Source organism: Paralichthys olivaceus, chromosome 2 (assembly GCF_024713975.1).
Source record: "Paralichthys olivaceus isolate ysfri-2021 chromosome 2, ASM2471397v2, whole genome shotgun sequence".
NCBI classification, from domain to species: domain Eukaryota; kingdom Metazoa; phylum Chordata; class Actinopteri; order Pleuronectiformes; family Paralichthyidae; genus Paralichthys; species Paralichthys olivaceus.
The window spans coordinates 9,532,799-9,549,549 of NC_091094.1; the positions used below are offsets into that span (position 1 = coordinate 9,532,799).

At 40.0% G+C, this 16,751-nt stretch overlaps 1 protein-coding gene and 1 long non-coding RNA gene across 27 annotated transcripts in view; one reads left to right on the top strand and one right to left on the bottom strand.

Annotated features, from left to right (window-relative positions):
- The window catches only part of LOC109635535 (R3H domain-containing protein 2), a 48,900-nt gene that overhangs the window by 31,567 nt on the left and 582 nt on the right, over positions 1-16,751 (bottom strand). For 20 of the 26 annotated variants that reach the window (XM_069534583.1, XM_069534664.1, XM_069534646.1 and 17 more), the window contains exon 2: positions 16,623-16,677. The gene's annotated coding sequence lies outside the window, so the exon portion shown is untranslated. Of the gene's footprint in view, positions 1-11,377; positions 11,484-16,622; positions 16,678-16,751 lie in introns of all 26 variants that reach the window. The other 6 variants (XM_069534658.1, XM_069534580.1, XM_069534598.1 and 3 more) reach the window with 1 other exon arrangement.
- LOC138412065 (uncharacterized) lies at positions 11,761-15,076 on the top strand. Its single transcript, XR_011244586.1, has 2 exons — positions 11,761-14,072; positions 14,625-15,076. It is a non-coding gene; the product is annotated as an uncharacterized lncRNA (long non-coding RNA).

The following is a 16,751-nucleotide window of genomic DNA, read 5'->3' on the forward strand; positions in this document are numbered from 1 at the left end:
CAACCACTTCAGATAGTAGGGGAGCTGGACTAAATATTTCATTCAGGTATGAGATCACTGTCAAAATTAGCTGCCTGGTCAAGCTGGGTCAAGGTCCCAGCAATAGTTAGCCGTGGAGCAAGCCAGAGAAATGACAAGAATTCTACAGCATGGTAAGTGGTGAGAGCAGAGAGCTTGTGTATATCAAGCACTGTTTCCCATTAATTACCAAGACTATGGGAGCACGCCATAGTTTGATTTGTCCTTCCACAAAATGATCCAAAATGTTTTAACAATTCTGATAAAGATCTGTTTTGTGCTATTGCGTCATACTAACTTATCAAGTTATCAAGTAACTAATGTCTCATTAACTGCCGAAAGCCATAGTTTGATACATAGTAATTTCCTTAAAATTACTAGACTAGCATTCAGTAGGGCATACTGCTGCCGAAGCCCAACAGTTCCTTCATTGAAAACAATTCACTTGATCTGAAATTTTATTCAGATCTGCACCAAATGGCGCACAATCCGAGAAATCAAGTTTCACAACTTTTCAATAATAAGGAGAGTTAAAAAAACAACCCTGGAACCACCAACTGATCCAGAACTGCACCACAATTTAATAGCTTCTTCCTTGGGTCATGCCCCAACCCTCAAATTTCATTGAAATCAGTTTTTTGGAATCCTGCTTTCAAACATACAAACCAACCAACAAACAAAGAGACAAGGATGAAAAAAGAACGTCCTTGGTAAAGGTAAAAATTCACAACATATAATTTCCTTTCCATCTTTCATTGTGAGGATCTGCAGCATTTGACTATCATGCAGTAATTAAATGGTGACAACCCTTCGAGCAAACAGAAAACATATACAGAACTGGCAATGGACTTTTAAAAATGTTTAAATTATATTTTCAAGATTTTATAGCACAATTAAATAATTATCATTGATCATTGAGATTAAAATATAATTGCAGTAAGGTATGCACACAAGAGTAGAACACAGTTAAACAGTGAGTTGTCATGATGGCATGCAGCTCCTACATTAAAAAAAGGTTACAACAAAGATACAATGCAGATGGACGAAGGAGTTCTTATTGCATTCAAACGCTCATTTGTTCTTTCCTACCCGGTTATTTCTCGTCATTGTCAGCGACAATGCAAGCAAACAGAATGAACACTGTGTGGGTAATGATTGAAGGCTGCTACTATTACTTTATTTCATTCATACAAGCATATCAAATTTTATTATGGAGAAGCATGCGTAGCAGATCTGTCTCTCCATTTTCTCTGCACTGCCTGAATGAAAGATGAAGGTGAATGGAAGCACACAACTGTGCAAACCGGAGTGAGGGTACGTACAAACCCACAGACAGCAACGGGGGAGACATGCACAGGCAGCTCGACCCAATTCAGCTCCTCTGTATTCAGCCACGCACCTTGCCCATTTGACGTCAGAGAGAACCCATTTCACAAAAGGCAGCAAGGATGCGTCTTCGCAGAGCAGGGGCTGACGTGAGTAGTAATGGTACAGTTTGTGCAAGCTCAGTAGCTCCACATATTATAGATCAGCAGCGCTTGCAGTATGTAGGTACCAGTGTTTGTCTGTGTCAGAGAGGATTCCCCTTTGCGTCGATTGCACAATCTCACAAAAGGAGACTGTAGGGGAACAGTGCAGGCACATTCATGCATAAAACTGCCTCAGTAGTTTACATATGTATACATGCATCAATGTCCAGTGCACACAAATACACTCCAGAATGCTGTGCATATTTTATGGTATGAGCCATAAAAATGATTGAGATGACTCCATAGCTCAGAGCACAGGCAGGAAACCTGATGACGAAAGGAAAACCAAACACAGATGAAGAGGACATGAATGGTCAAATGAAGCGGAAGACAGGGTTTCTCTTTTTCCATCTATGTCTCTCTATGTCTCTCTATGTCCTTATCCTTGCCACCCCCTCTCTTTCTCTGTCTCAGTGAGGATACCCCTTCCTGCTTTCCACCCCCTCCACATCAATATCTCTCTCTCCATCCACCCACTTCGAAGTGTTAACTCTCTGTCTCTCTCTCCCTTTTTTTCCCTCTTTTAATGTGTCTTCTTTAGTTGTCAGGCTTGCTGCTGACGTCATCCTCCTCCACTCAGCCTACCCACTCAGTCCTGTGGGATGAGCTATGACTCATTCTCTCCCTCCTTCCCTCCCCTTCCTCCCTAGTTACCTACCTCTACCTTTCTGTAGCTCTCTCCAAGTCTCCCCGTATTTCTCTATGGCTCTCACTAGTTACAACCTATGTATAGTTCTCTGCTGCGTGGTGTGGGAACATACAGAGGATGCATGAACAGAACAAATCAGAATAAAAACAGCAAGAACATGAGAAGTGGGTGATTGAGAGAAAGTGTGTTGGCCAAGTGAATGACAGTTTCCTGTCTGCACAATGAACAAAAGTCATTGAACAAATTTGGAGAGGAGATGAGTGTATTATTATTGATGAAGGCGAGAGTGCTGGAATGTGGAAGAGGGAGCGAAATATGGAATTCCACATGGGCTAAGATTAAAAAACAACAATTATAAAATACTCACAATAATTTACGGCTAGGAAATTAACTGAAAATATATCGTAACGGACATGTATAACTCCTAACTGACTTAACTGACTGAGTGCATTCACGAACTGTGGTGTTCCCGCTACGTTACTTTTGCAGCGGCAGCCCAGGTACCTTGTGCCGTGTTGTGTTACCATACCGCTTAACCTCCCTCCTCTCTCCCCTGCTGACCTACGCTCACTTTACACAATAAAAATAAAACACCAACACTAATCAGACGTAATTAGGACATGTACAGTACTGAAGTTTACTTTTTATTTGTTTGATTCGATTAAGAGTTTATGAGACACGAATTTATACACATTGAAAAAAACAAGAGATGTGATGCGCACACGGTTAAAGTGACCTGAAAGATATAGATTCATGATCTGACACCATCAATTATAAATAAATGTGAATTGTGTTTTAGTGAAGAGCAACAGACGAGCAGACACAGCCAAACAATCGAGTGAAAACTTTGAGTAGTTTGCGTATCACAGCTTATCAATCAACCTGGCATTTCATGAAAGAATGTGACGATAACTTGTCTAACTTGGAAATCCCTGCTTCTTAAAGCAGTTCTATTTTGGTCCCATCAATGGCCAATGTAGTGGTGGGCTTAGAACACATCGTCTCATCAGTGTTTCCATCAAGAAGGAGCTGAGGCTGTGCCGATAGACGAAGATCCCTGTGATTGATGATGGGTAAATCCCTCAACAAAAGACAATCTTTTCTTTATTTTAACATTCATAATTATTATTAATAGTAATGTTATTACTGAATCTATTAATTTGCCTAATTTTAGATTACAATTTTAAACATTTAAAGTTTTGTCTCCTGTATATAACCGACACGCACACACACAGACACCACTCCGACTGGCTGGTTGTTATGTGCTAGTGCCCCACTGATACTGTAATGGAGCAGAGATCATAGACAAACACAACATGTCAGTTTCTTAGCCTGCTGGCTTTTCATTTTTAGAGGTTGTAAATAAGAGCTACCAGCCGTTAACAGCTGTTTCTATGTGAATCCCCCCGCTCTGACAGAGAGTGACAGAGGGACATGTTTTTCTCTGCTCATTTGCTTGTATTAGACTGCAATAGTTTATGCTAGCTGTGTATATAGAGTATATATGTAGATAAACGGAATGTGGGATAGTGGAGCTGTCTTTCCTTCACTGAGGAAATGTGTGAAAGATTCAGCCTCCTTAACTTGAACTACTGAAATAAAATGGAAAAACTGTGTCAAAATGAAACTACGTGGCGGCTTATGCTCATCAACCTTATGTAATTTATCAGCTCCTTTTGCTGTGAGAAGGGGAGCAGTCGAAGAGAGAGCAAGAGAAGGTAGAAGAGGAAAAAAAGAGAACTGAGAAAGATGCAAGAGCAAGGGGTGGCTAGTGAGACAGGAAAAAACTTCTCAATGATGAAACAATCTGTGCTGTTAAGCGATTGGACCAGACCTCCACCAATGGGAGGACCAGCTCCATGGCAACAGGCTCTGTCACCAAGAGAAAAGCAGCCGTATCCCTCAACACCCCCATATTTTTCTCTTCTTTTCTCTCTCACGACCCCCCTCCTTTCCCCAATTACAAGGCCGAGTGTATTTATCACTTGGTACTCATATTTAACACAAATTTAATGGCATGCATAAACACACAGAACACAGCAGTATCATGTGTCAATCCCACAGACACAACAAACGTACACACATGTGACCAAACAAGGCTTACAGATGTGCACCCAGGCAAATATTTAATGGGTCTTACAAAGTGATTACAATGTGAGTCATTCTCACACAGTTATTTAAATGTGCAGATTGGTGATGACTCCCCTCACACGCTGTCTGACTGCACAGTTCTGGTCCTCTCCATCCTGATGAGAGCAGTGACTAACTATTAGGTCTGGTGGAGATGATCCTTGAACTAAACAGATTGAGCTCACAGACACAAGAACAGACCTCCAGAATAAGAAAGTGGGCCCTGGCAAATAGAAAGAGGCTGTTTGTCCCTCACATACATACATACATACATATGCACAAGGTGAAGTCAGCATGCACCAGACGGTATCATTCCTGGGTATCAACCCAGTCTTATTGGACTCTACTAGCTTTGCAGGCTAAAGCTTGCTGATATGTGGTGGTAAATAACAGGGCACCAGTCTTAATGTTTGAGCTTGACACTAAAACTTTACTGAAAGCATAATAATAATAGACTGGTCCTTCACTAATGCCAAAATAAATCAACTGTAGATGTTATGCTGGCAGTGCATGATGAGAGGTGAAGCCTCCAAGAAGCAGTAAGACATGGTCAGGTACGCTAAAACCTTAATTTGTTGGCTGCTGCATGGCAGACAAATACTGCAGGGGAAATGGGCTGCACAGAGGCAGGTCTATATTGAGTGGGATAAATACGTGTTACATTTTTTAAACATGTGACAATTACATAATTACAATGAGATAATGATTAATTGACATTACAATATTGCCATCTAGTATTTAACTGTGTATTGATGAGAAATCGATTTCATTTCAATGCAGGAAATTATATTCTAACATCTTATAAAGGGTACTGATATAACTCCGGGAGATAGCAATAGATAAGATGTAATTAATTTAAATACTATACTGTTACAATACAGTTCAATAAAAAAAAATTTCATTTGGCTAAATTGACTGTACACATTTTACATACAGATCATTAACATACTGGAATAAAATGTTTTGTTTGTACTTATTAGTACTGAGTATTGTCCTAAATTTTTTTATTGGTCAGGAAATACTGTGGAATTTATGTAGAGGATGGTACACTTTTTAATGACCTGTAATCATGAGCTTCCCACATCCTGAACTCTTATGAACCTGGAAAACCTCTCCAAAAAGTTCTGATACAAGACATTAAAATGTGGGACAAGGGGAAAAAGGTCATAATTTTAATGTCCTCCCATTTGTGTTTTGACATCTTTATAATCACTCTGCAATTTTGTCCCATTATAATGTTGGCAATCATTAAAAACACTATTCACAAAGAAGGAAACCAAAATCCCATAAAGAAACACTAAAACAACTTGTACATTTCAAAGCTTTATAAAGGAAATTATTCATCACACCACTCTTCAGTAATGTGGACTCAATCAGTACCCATGACTGATGCAGATGCTGTGGTACAAACACGTGTGATGGATGGCCTACTGGACACAACAAAAAAAATGAGGACAGCACTTCATACAGTATATCTACATCTTTAGAGGGTGAGGTCAGTGGACTCAGGTGCAATGGCACACACCCAGAGACTTCTCTATACACTGTAATAACCGTTCCACCTAGTGCTTCAGGAGGAAGCATAACCTAGGGCTGTGCTCATATGCACAAGAGCACGCAATTTGCTCTCATGCACGGCAAAGTCCAAGTGACAGGTACACAACAAGTCCAAGTGTTAAACCTTCCTGCTGAAAACTGCTTGCCCCTGGCAGGCGGGAAAGCGCAGAGCTACACCTGAGACTATGATAACTTCTACCTGTCTGCAAAAAACTTAACGGATGTTTTGATGGCCCATCGACGCAGTGGGAATTATTTCAGTGCTATTGTGATGGAGAGAGGGAAGGAGTGAAAGAGAGAACCAGAGCAAGACAAAGAGTACTGCAAACAGTTCTACAATGAAGCAAGACACTAAGTTAAAGACCCCTGTAAGACCTTAGCCTAAAAATGCAACATATTATGAGAAAAAGCTTAATCTGATGCAACTTTTGCAAATTTCCTTGGTGTTCAACCACGATTTCCTATCCAGATAGATTTATAAACTGACGTACACTTTAAATTGATGGATGTATTAGTCCAACTGGACTTCTGGATCATGTGTCATCCTTCCACCAATTTCTGTAGGAACATACCAATACTAGTGATGAATAAGTTTATCTTGAATAATGCACTGGGAAGCAGTTAAATATGTCCAGATTAGGGCTGGGCAATATGAACTGCCTGAGTACAAAATGTTGGACTTTATTTTCCAATGTGTTTAAATACATGTCTCCTAAACTTTAGAGCGAAACAAACAAACAAAAAGTAAACTTCAATTCCTGTAGCCTTTGTGTCCTAACAACTTCAGATTAGTGTTAGTGTTCCTAGTTAACATGAAATGTGAGCGCAGGTCAGTGGAAGAGTGAGAAGAGAGGACATACAGGTGATACGGAATGAAACGCAGCCGAAACCCGACAGTTGATGAATGTGTGCGTTGGGGAAAGTATTAACCAAATTAACCGACATGAGCAAAATTAGGTCAGTTAGAGGTAAATGTCGGTTTCAATACATTTTTGGTTAATTGCACAACATTAGTCCAGAGGGTGACCAGTGTCCTCTATGATCTGCACAAACACCTCCATTTGCCTCAGCCACACTAAATAACAGCTGGCTGGCTGGGCTGCCAAAACAGTGATGGACGCTTGAGTGCGAGCTGAACCCGGAAGTCAGGCATCCAGCCAGTCGACCAGCAAGGCTGTCTCTGCTGGGCCAGCAGAAAGTGTGGTCTCTTACAATGTGGCTTGTGCACTCCAGAACAGCCAGCAGGAAGGCAACATGCCAGTCATTCAGACATCCATCCAGCCAACATCCAGCTAACCAACACACAACTCTACTACCCAGCATCCCCCTTCATCTCTTCTTCTGCATTTCTCCTCCCTCCTTTGGTCCACAGGGATATAGCTTTCTAAATATAGTTCCTTTAAATCCTGCAGGCCAAAGAACCAGAGGTCAGGGTCTGAAAACCAAACACATACCCGAAACAGGATCTCTCCCTCTATCACACACCAGATGAGATCTGTTGTAGATGTCATTAAAAGCAGCCATGATAAAATTAAGTTAAAACCATTACAGACATAAAACATGGCCTCTGTCCTTTATGCATTACCATTACACCAAGCAGGAGGTGACTGCAATGTTCCAATACTGATGACAGTGTGCTAAAATAGAAAAATAGAGGGATGACGAAAGGTCTGCTAATGGATGTATGAGCTGTGGACAAAAAATGACATGCATGCACAACAAGTATGGCTAAGACTATATTTGAATACAGCTGTGTACATCTTTATCTTTATCTATCCTTATCTATCCTTATCTCCTATCTAATTTGATTGGAACAACATTTCCAGAGCCTACATTAAAACACACGCTTATTTGACAAGATTCCACAGGTCCTCAAATGGTGTGAACATTCAGCGTCAGCAAATCACAACATATGTATAGCAAATTAATAAAACGTCACTAATTTTAATTTAACTCATTTATTAGATGATTTGCTCTCTACTCACCCATTGCATCTGTGAGGTGATGTCTGTACATGGCACTGTTGCAGCCCCAGAACAGATAAGGAGGAGTTTAAATTAGAGAAACTGCACATGGCAGCAAGTAGGCAGATCACGTACCTGACCTGACCTGATCTGTTTACCTAGAGAAGACAACCACTCCCAATACCTCCACCTGCCTAAGGATAGCAATATATCTATCCCCACTTTCTTCTAGTTTTTCATGCCTCCTTTGAGCACCTAATTCATCATCAAGACCTTCCACTTATGTCACAACAACAACCAAATTTGTTCTAGGTAAGTATGTCCTCCATCCTCCTCTCTCAACTCTTCCAATGTTTCCTATTAATTACCTAGACATTGGCAGTCTTAACATAATAAAGATTGCATACAGTATTTTGCACCATTGCTTTTAAAAGCTGTGCATAGAGCTTTTCATAAGTATCCTACTGGCCGACTACTCATTGAAGAAAGGACGCAGAACATAACAGGCCTTTATTTAAAGGCAAGCCTGTGTTAGAGAACAGCCTGTATTTCTAATTCCCTGTTTTAAAAGTATAATTAACCACATTTCAAATTCGAATACCTGTTTTCCCTCTACTGCTCGGGGGAGTGCTAGAGTGTATGCTCCACAAACAAAAGCAGATGTACTTTACAATTGAAGCAGGTAAAGCAAAGGTAACTCACATTGAGGAGAACTACATTTGTAACTGTAATAAAAAGTAGAAGGCCAATAAGTACTGTTCAACAATGTATTTTCAACTGTTTTGTCCATTGTTTCCGAGCATGTCTTACACAACCACAGTGCGCTACTTAAACTAATACTTAATTGTTATGATGCTAAAATGAAAGCTGCCTGTACTGTCTGTCAATTAAATAAGATTGAACTAATTTGAAATATTAGATGAAAGAGAAAATCAATATGTGGCCGTCAATGCTGATATTGTGGCAGTGGCCACAAATAAATCAATGTATGGAAAACACTGAGAAGTGTACAAATATTCTCAGTTCATTATGAAACTGCAGCACTTACTTGTACTTCATCATCGCAGATGTTAATATCAGGTCTGAACAGATATATGATATGTGGTTACTTTAATTTGACAAATTCTTTTCATCTATCGGCTGAGACCAACCAGCACCTCTCTCCTCCCTACCTCTGCAGGATGTGAACCACAACAACAGCAGAGGGATGAGGACGTGGGGGGGGATTGATACTGACTGATGTCTGTGTTCTAAATTCTCTCTGAGGTTCCCTTAGTTATTTGTCACTGGAGACAAATCTAAAATGTCCGTAAAATAAATGATATTCCTGACATCAAAATACTGACTTAACAGTGACTTAGCTGATATGAACATTAGTGTTTCGGCTCTTCATTTCAGTTGTTTCAAATCATGCTTTAGAAATAAAATATAATATAATGGAACTGCCTTTTGTACTGAATAATGAATGCATACAAATACTAAGTGAATGCTCATTCTTAAAGTTCAATTTCTTCAAGGAGAATGACCCCCAAATCAACCTTAGTTCTGCTTTGTGCCTTCCACAGCTATTATCACTGCAGTTGTCTAGAAAATCTGGAGAAACTAAACTTATATAATTATTACCAGTAGAAAACAAAACATTCATCAAATCAACATTAAAGACATACATTTGCTAGTTGGATGCAGGGCAGTGAAAAATTCAGCTTACCGAAGAGGTAAGAGATTATGAGAAAGGGTATGGGGGGGGTTAGGATGGTACTTTCTCACTAAAGTTATGGAGGTTTCCAAGTATTCCATCACAATTTTTTCTTCTGTGGTTATTAATCTGAACAAAAAATGTATATGGATTTTTTCCTAAAACAGCTCTACACAAGAAAGTGTGAACATTCTGACTTGAAGGCAATTAGAGTAGAAGTTAGTCCAGGGGTTGCTATTGATTTTTTTCCCCACCATTCCTCTCCCTCTCACGCTTGCTTCTCTATCGTACTAAAGTCCTTTTCCCACGCAATGGTAATTAGTATGCAGCAGTGAGGCTGCAGGATTAACAACTACCTGAGGAGCCTAACTCCAAAATCACAAACATATGAACAAACGTGTCATGTGCACACACAACCTCTTCATGCAAGGGGATAGACTGCATAATGTCAGTCAGGGCTAAGCAGCTAGCTTTAGCTAACCATGTACGTTTGTATTGTAAAAGGTAGAATAGCAGACATCAGGAAGAAAACAGCATTAGATCTGGCAACCTGATACCAAATTGGCTTCTATCTAATTTGCAGGTTGCTGTGGTTGTTGTTTCTCTCTTTTTGCATTTCCAATTGACAAGAGGGTAGAATCATGGGATCATTGTTATTTTATGAGCCAATGACCAGCTAGTTGAATTAGGGTGTGTTTCTCAGGACACTGGTGCATGTTGATTTATTGTAATGCTGAAAGATGCACACCCATGTACATAAACAGCCAGCAATTACATAAACATCCCATATTCAGCACAAGACGTATCTGGGCCAAGGGAACAAAAGAGGAAATAAAAAGGAAGTGATGAGGATTGAGAGTACTATTTAGCAAGGCTCGAACCATCAGATGAGAGGAAGTGGAAAAGCCAGGTCTTCTAAACCTGAAACAGCGCTGAAGCCATGAGGAAGGCTTGCTATTTATAGCAACAGATTTTTTATTCAAGAGGGCTCTGCTGTTGTGCGCTGCCTCTCTATCACCTCCACTCTATTCTCTATGTTCCTGCTCATTGTTCGCAACAAACCGAGGGAAAAATCCTTTCATAAAGGTGTTTATGTATATTGTCTTTAGAGATCAAAAGGCAATTCTAATATGTGATATATTCTTAAATGGTCATCACCATATTGCGTCACTGCATCTTCAAGCCGAGAGGATCGATGAGGATAAACTTCAGGGTCTCTTAACACAGGACTTCCCACATGCCTTATGTAAGCCCATAGGTTGTCCTTTTTTTCTCTTTAAACTGTACACCTCCCTCCTTCCCTCCTCAGTATGACGGTGTTGCACAGCAACGCCTACTTCCGAGTGACACTCCACCCACAACAGGCCACCTCCTCCCATCCCTCTTCTCACACAAGGACACAGTGGAAGGGAATTCCTCATTACCTCAGCATTCGCCTTACAAAACATTAAACCATCACAAAGCAGACATCATCTCTCAGCCTGCAATGTGTAAAATGCATCTAAGCAACACATATCTGGGTTCTCCTTCCAGATGATAAAATATGTTGCAGGTATATAAGTAGAAACTGTATGAAATAATATCTCAGCAAGCCCTATGATCTGACTTTTAGTACTGTTATTAGGGTATAATTAAGTAAATGACAGCACAAATTTAACAAAGAGCTACAACTCTAAGTGCTAAGATAAGATGCAGTTACTAAAGCAGCAATGGTTTCACCAAATCTCCAGAGCTGTGAAAGGCATAACCACAGGCTACATCTTGCCTACACACTGACACACTCTGACAAAGACACAGAGACACACACACACACACACACACAGCACATGCTTACTGTATTTAGAGCTCAGCTCCGTGGATATCCAGCCAAGTCGGATCAGGTGTCTCACAGATAAAAGCACATTATCGCAGGAGAAGCAGCAGCAGGAGCCGAAGCAGCCCTTGACCAAGACAACACTGACATTAGTTTTATCTTGCTAGGTAGTACAGATGAATAAATTCCATTTCCTCCACCATGTAAACAGCTGAGATTCAGGAGTGTTTCACTCTATCACTTTCTTCAGCTCATTCTACTTTCTCCATCGTCACACTTGCTCCATTTCCTTCCTGTCTGTCGTTGTCAAAGGCTCTGTCTGTGTTGATGGGTTTCATTTAAAAATGGTGAGGAACACTATTTTGACTGCCCCCTTTCTTTTTCTGAATGAAGCACAAGCGGTAAAGGGAAACAGTAAGCCTTGCTTGCTTGCTGGCTCCCTCTCTCTCTCTCCTGCTCTCATGCTATCATGCGCACAGTTCGCACCGCTCCCTTCTCCTCCAACCCTCCCTTTTGTGTGGATTCACTACCTCTCTCTCTCTTACATATCTTGTTTGCTCTCTGCTTCTGTGTAACAATATAATTGCAATGACAGCCAACCCAGGGCTCACAAGAAGCCCTGCTGTTAAAAGGGCTACTTGGATCAGTTAGTATGTCACTTGACACAACAGCAGGATACTTTTAAGAGAGACTATGGTAAATAGATGTATTCTTCCACGACCATAATTTCAGATTTGGTGTTCTTAAAAAAAGAAAGAAAGAAAGAAAGATACAAGCCTCCATCTGCAGATGGACAGAATAGTCCAGGTCACCTTTCATCTGTCTATTTCATGGGAATGTATGAGGACATTATCTATAGACAGTGTCAGGACACACTGAGCTAAAAGTAGTGACAGCTGCTGGAGAAACAGAGCACTGCTACAATAATGAAAGTGTAAATAATCGAAACATGAGGGTTTTGAAGGGAAGCTGGAGGGGGAATATAATGAAACCACCTCATTAGATAGGGAAAAACCCTTATCCCACAAGATGATATATTTGCATCTTCTGCCTTTAGCCCCCTCACTGCAAACGTCAGCTAAAGATGCAGTGGAGGCAGTCAAAAGTTCAGAATCAAAGGAAATGTCAGTAGGGAACTCTACATGAGGTGGCTGAAGTCCAGGGATGTGTGCCTCATACATAGCTGACTTTTTGCGACCAGGCTTTATTAGGTACTTAGCAAAATATGAACAGTGAAATGTGTGGCCGTTACCCAGCATTCCAACTTCCAAATATATTTAAGTAAAAATGTCCAGAGTAGTCTTTGATAGTGCAATCAGTCAATGCATAAATAATGTCAGAACATATTTTCATCACTTATCATTCCAATCTTGTTTTCTTATAAGATGTTGGGATCTATAAGCATGCCAATCTTTAAATATTTTTTTACAAGGACAATAAAATGCTCTATAGCGCTACACTTTGAGGAAGAAAATGGGTCTATGTCCCTGTAAATTGTTTTTTTTTAGTTTGTCCACAGTCAGTGTGCCACTTATTTTAAATGTAGAAAATCTTACATTTGACTCTTGATAATGAATGAGACAATGTTCACGAAACGGCTGTTTTAAAAGGTGGAAACATAAATAAAGTTCAAATGTGGTTAACATTGTCACCTCACAGCAAGATGGTTATTTGTGACTCCTGCACGAAATATAGCAGCTACAGAAGATGGATGGATGGACAGACAGACGGACAGTTTAGCAGAAAATTTTTTTTGTCTTCCTTCCATTCTATCCTTAAGGTTAATTTATGCTTTAGATATGTATACAGAAAAGGACAGAGCCTCCTGACCTAATCTCTGTTCATTTTGGCCATATTTGTGCACATCTTATGAAAGCATATGGACACAGATGGAAGACAAAACAGAGCAGTACCTCCAGAAATCGTTGGGGCAGTGGAGCCAATAGTTCAAGCAAGACAACAATATGACACGAGGAAGAAATTCCAACAAAGGGAGAGACTTTGCGAGTTGGTAAAAAACTGCAGGCATTACTTTGCCCAGGCAAATGGACAAACAAGCCGCCTTTGCTTCTTTCTTAAGAGGTATATTATCAAAACTCCCTGCAACATTGCCACCTTTGTTGTGGTCAGAAATTCTCAACTCTGTGCTGCACTCTATTTTTTACATTACTTCACCACCATGACAACGTATTACGCATGGAAGTATGTGGGTAGTGATAGCTATATCTCTTTTTCTTATGAAAATACATAGCCATGTTAAAATGAAAAAAAAATGTACCATGGCCTGTCTCACACTGACCATATGATTGGAATAAATGTGGAAGCAAACACTAATGACACCTAATGCCTCATTCCAAGTCCAACAGTCTCTGCATTTGGGCAGCCATGTAGTCTCTTTCACAGGACAGTAAGAGAAGACATTAAAGGGCTTAGTACAAAGGCAGAGAACAGGGAGGAGCTGAGCAAGGATCAGTGGCCAGAGATATCACAGATAAACCATTCGTGAGCAGTTACCTGTGGTGCTTCAGTCACTACACGCAGCATATAACTCAGTTAATGCTATTAGGAAACACTAGGAACATTTTTTTACCTCCACCAAGGAGGTAATGTTTTTACCCCTGTCCGTTTGTTTCTTCGTTTGTTTGTACCACACGGTTGTCCCCGAAACTTAGTGGAAGGATGTGGTCTGGATCAGGTAACAACCCATTAAATTATGGTGCGTATCCGAATCAGGGGGTGGATGGTATTTTTTTTCTTTAACATCATGGGCAATTTTAACATATTCACCCTTTTCCAGGGAATAATTCATGGATCTTGATTTTAAAAATCTTGCAAATTTAGGGAACTGATATCTTAACATAATATTTATATAAAACTTGTCTAAACAAGGTTACAAAGTGCTTCACACAAAAGTATCTATGAGTGTGTGAAATGTTCAGGGGTTTAAATTTAAGGGACTGTTGGGCCTTGGCAGAAGTATGTGCTCTACTAAGTGCAAACGTTCAAACAGGTCAAAAAATTCTTTACTAAATAAGATTGTTTGGAAATAACTAGTTTCTTAATTGACATTGGATCAGGCATGGGTTCAATGAAACCTATTTATTTATTAAATCAGGCTTCTCGTCCTACAAGTAATAATTCTACCTGAAAAAATACAAAACAGATGCTTTGTCAAGCCCTGCTGGAATCCTATGATCTAATGGTGAATTTCAACATGTGACAAATTCTGTTTTCTTTCCCTTTGAACTGTCATGCGAAAACCCTCCAGGTTTGCAGCAATGAGTCCGAAGTCACTCAGGCACCTATATCCAATCGGAGGCCAGACTTACTGCGAAGCAATCCGTCACCTCCCTCCTTTCTGATCAATAATTTACATCAAAAGCTAGCAATGAATGATAGATATGGAAGCAGAACATTGAAAAGTGGTGAAAACATCAAGAGATTCGAAGCTCAGAAAACAAAGAGACCGGGGGAAATAAGAGGGACAAATAAAGATAGAGACATGGAGATACAGGAGTGGTTAAGAGAAGAGAGAGATAGGAGCAGCAGCAACAGCATAGTGCTTGGTGCTCTGGCAGAGATCTATAAATAGCTCTTCAAATCTCTCTAGAAAAAGCCACTCTTCTGCTTCTGCAGCTGCAAACAGAGATTCAGAGACAGAGGCAGATATGGATACCTGGCTGACAAATAAACGCACAGATCATGTCTTGCTGGATAATAGCTGACTATTTCAATTTTATCTGCCTGTAAAATATAGTCAAACCACCGTCACCATTTTGGTTTGTATGAATGCTTAATCATATGATATAAATAGAGTCATAGCAATTAGATGTAAAAATCACACAGGTGTATAAAGAATGAAGAAAGTTATTCATGCACCCTGCAAAAAATAATTATGAAATATCAAACGTTCTTCTACTAGTTGAATTTGATATGTTCTATAATGTCAAGATTAAAAGTTACAGGATATAAAGGAGATACAGCTAGGATACTACATCTTTCTCATTGCTGCCCTTAGCAACAGCAGACTGTTGATTCAATGACTCACCTCCATGAGATCTTACTGTAGATAAGCCTTTTCTCAATGATACTGTGCGTGCACCAGTAAGTCGACTTAGTATTATTTAAACATAGGTGCCCAATCTACAACTGCAGAGAAATAAGTTATAATAGGGTCAAATTGTGTAAATAAAGATGGAGTACTCCATTACTTACTAAAACTGAAAATGTTCAGTAGGGGTACCCCCTTAACGTATCCTTGATCTCACAGAGAACAGTCAACAAAAATACCATGCCTGTCATTTGCCAATTTGTTTGACATCTCATGCCTGTGAATATTTAAGTTTTCAGACACACATGCAGTTTTCCCAGAGCAGATGTTTGAATCGCGGCCCTGACAATCTGTGCTGTGATCCCACCTTGTTTGGCTCAACTGTCTATTTTCAGTCCAAGTGTCAAAAAGAACCGCTAAAGCCAAGAAGGAGTGGTGACCATCCATTACATTTATGTAGACAAATCCTAGTATGTAAGTGAATCCTCTTCAGCCGAGTATTTTAGAAACTATGGATTAGAATACAGAATGAGTAAGAGGCGTGTTTCTCCTTCAGTTTTGATAAATTATAGAACATTAGCCATATAGCCTCACTGAGGGAAGGCCGACCAAGATCGATATTAGCTCAGTTTGGAGGATGGCAAAGGAAAATTTTGAATGTATTAAAACACAATGCAGCTTAAACTTTAATTGAACAGTGCTCTTAACACAGCCTAGGAGTGTAGTGTAATTAATTTTTGACACATTTTAAAAATCTTAGATTCAAACTCATAACCCAACGACATTGAATCAATATTACAAAATACAGACCCGTCCAGATATTGGTTTTTACACCTACACTTTGCTGTTATTTCTTATCATCAGTACACACACATATGTCCTATAACTATAACACCTTGTTGTCACCAGCTGAATGAAGGGGGGTGCTGTAAGAACGATTGCAATGGCCAGCTACAAACAATTTCCAATCACTTCATTCAGATTCAACCCATATAATCAATTAATCCCCGATCACCGGAGACAGGCATTCATTCCCCGAGTTACCCTCGTTCCGTCTCAGTTAAGATTAGAAGGATAATTTGGGAACATGGCCATTCTCGAATCAGGCATGGAGATCGCGGACTTTAAAGATGGTGCTTAACGTTACATTCCAACTAAAACATCACGAATCATCGATATCACATCGTCTCAAGTCATCGTGGAGGTTCAGCTCACCGTTTCGCTGGCCGTGGGTCTGGGTCTCCGGGTGAAAGAATCCCTCCAGGTCTATCTGTGGGGGAACATATGGAAGTGCGGTCAGAGCCGTGGCTGTGCAGTTGACTGAAAATATTAGCCTCGCTTACA